At 38.9% G+C, this 2,731-nt stretch overlaps 1 long non-coding RNA gene across 1 annotated transcript; it reads right to left on the minus strand.

The window, feature by feature from the left end:
- Positions 1-200: 200 nt before the first annotated feature.
- LOC146892508 (uncharacterized) lies at positions 201-1,665 on the minus strand. Its single transcript, XR_015004371.2, has 2 exons — positions 1,562-1,665; positions 201-1,458 (listed from the first exon to the last, which is right to left on the minus strand). It is a non-coding gene; the product is annotated as an uncharacterized LOC146892508 (long non-coding RNA).
- Positions 1,666-2,731: the final 1,066 nt, after the last annotated feature.

A 2,731-nucleotide genomic window follows, 5' to 3' on the forward strand; every position in this document is an offset into this window, starting at 1 on the left:
GATGTACTGTCCCAAGCTCTGTTAGCTCAGCTATGCCCTGTCCATCCTGCTTCCCTGCTTCTGCCATGCCTGCCTTTGGTGGGGCCCAGCTTGTTAGCTGGCTGGCTTCCCTTTTATCTCTACACTCAGTTCTGCCTATCCCTCCTCTGCCTTGCTATTGGCTGTTCAGCTTTTTATTAGTTCAATCAGGCACCTTTGGCATGGAAGGTAAAACAACAATACATCTTTATATAATTAAATAAATGCAGCATAAACAAAAGCAATATAGATTTACATAGTTTAGAAATAAATAAATGCATAGCAGAAATAAATGCAACATATCTTTACATAGTTCAACAATTATTCTGCAACACAAATGCAACACATTTTTATTTAGTTAAACAAATATTCTTTTCTACAATATCCCCCCCCCGTTTGTCTAAATAAGAAGGAAAGGTTTTAACTTTAACGTAGTAAAACAATATACAATAAGAATAATTATCAAGCAAGAATTATATTTACAATATCCAGTTGTATTTGGCAAATTCAGAGAAAATACAGCATTATTTATCCTTTCTTGATGAGTCCAAAGTTTTGTGCCTAATTTACCTTCTATCATAAGTAAGAAAAGCTGTAACTAGAACTATGTCCTCTTCAAGACTCCATCAAAGGCCCCAGAAGGAGCAGCTTCCAAAACTATAGAACTGACAGAGACATCTGGACAGTCACCCATCCTCTGCAATGTTGGGAACCTGTCTTTGGTCTCTAGACCTAGAACATCTGTCAGACTTTTCTATGAAGCAGGAATTTTGAATGACTGTCCTACTTTGTCTTGGCAGAGTTTAATCGTCTTTTTCCTTTGTGTCCTGCATGTCCAGTTTGTACAGCATACTGTCCACAGTCAAGGCAAGAGCAGTTTCTGCAATGAAAGTGAACTCCACATGGACGTTCTTCAATGCCCGTCATCCTTTTAAGAAGTAGATTGGTGCTGCCAAGAGCTGCCATGCCTCACTGTCATAAAAAGTCTTAGGCTGTTAAACATCTTAAACGCCGTGTTCTGTAGGTCTCTGAAGTGGTTAAAGATCACCTTCCTATCAAAATTATATCTATGTTTAACCTCGAAAGCATACCTATATGATTACAAGTTTGATTATTACAGATGACAACTAACCTACATTTCTTAATTACACATAACATTTTAAATGAGATGCATAAGTACAATACTTTAAACAAATGTAGAAATATATACTGTATAACAAAAATAACCTTAAATTTGTATCAATATACAAAATTCATACCAATGTAAAATATTTGAGATTAATAGCTGTATTTTTTTATCTTATATTTCTATATCCCTACTAAATGATGACAAACATCCATAATCCACCAAATGATCAAAAACCACCCACCCCATATCTTGGGAATGTGTTCTCTAGACTGCTTCCTGTTTTCTGTGGGTGCTGACATCTTTAGGAGACCCTGAAAAATAATTAAGATAATTGTCAAATCTTGGGAAAACTAGCTACAACATTTGTTGTCAGTCTCAGGGCTGTTCCCATGCAGAGAAATCAGTATATATCACCTGTCTTGTAGGCTTCCTTGGTTTACTTCCTAATGTTTGCAGCCAAGATTCTCAGGAGGTCTCTCCCATCAAATATTATCTCTAGCAACCTTGGAGGAATCCAGTTTTTCATGTCCTGTGGAAACAAAAATATAACCTCTTCTTCAGTGCAATACACTTTCTGCATTCCATTTTAAAGTTAAGACATTCCTAAAGTAATCTAGGCTGGTTTAACTCAGCAGCACCTTTTACAATCCAATGTCTCTCAGAAGCTGTTTGTTTTTTGCTCATCAGCATTCAAGAAATTTAAAGTCAACACAGCACTCACCATATGAGATCCAGACTCCCTGTGTATTTCCCATCTTTACATGACTTTTTCCCTTTATATTACTTTACTTTTTCTTTAAAGACTTTATTATTTTTAAACTATTTTTTCTGTTCTCTTCTTTCTTAAGCGTACATATGGTTTTAAACACACTGTAACCTGTTTAGAGTCGTCCCCCCCACCAATCTGGGCCTGTCTTTACTGGGTGTCTTTAGCCTTCTCTGCCTGTGTGAGCCAAACCTCTGGCAGCTGGCTCCACCCCTCCTTGGGTCTGTGAGAGACACACCTTCAGCCCATCTCAGCTCCTCTAGAAGCTGGTGCCCACACGGTGGCAGGCATTTTTACTTAGATTATTGTTGCTGCTTAACACGGCAGCTGCTCAAGGGCTCAGTGTGGGGCCCTGGGTGGAAATCCAAGCCCCATGTGGAACTCCAAATGTAATAGGCTCCCAAGTCACAACACAGAGACTTGTTACTACTTGGCTTATGTTTATCCCACTCGCTCTTGTAACTTAATTTAGCCCGTTTCTCTTCATCTACATTCTGCTTCTGGGCTTTTCACCTTTTTTCACTCAGTATGTCCTACTTTTCCTGCTTCCTCTGAGTCTTGGCTGGCTGGCAACTACCCGCCTGCCTGGTCCTGGGCATCTCTGTTTCTTTCTCCACCATTCTCTCTGTTTTCCTTCTCTCCTCTCTACTTATTCTCTCTGCCCACCAGCCTGTTTATCCCTCCTCTGTTCAGCTTTTTATTAGATCAGTGAGGTGCCTTAGGCAGACAAAGTAAAACAGTAGCACATCTTTATAAAATTAAACAAATGCGGCACAAACACATGCAACACATTTTTACATAGTTAAACAAATATTCTC

This window comes from Myodes glareolus, chromosome 11 (genome assembly GCF_982192425.1).
Source record: "Myodes glareolus chromosome 11, mMyoGla1.1, whole genome shotgun sequence".
Taxonomy (NCBI): domain Eukaryota; kingdom Metazoa; phylum Chordata; class Mammalia; order Rodentia; family Cricetidae; genus Myodes; species Myodes glareolus.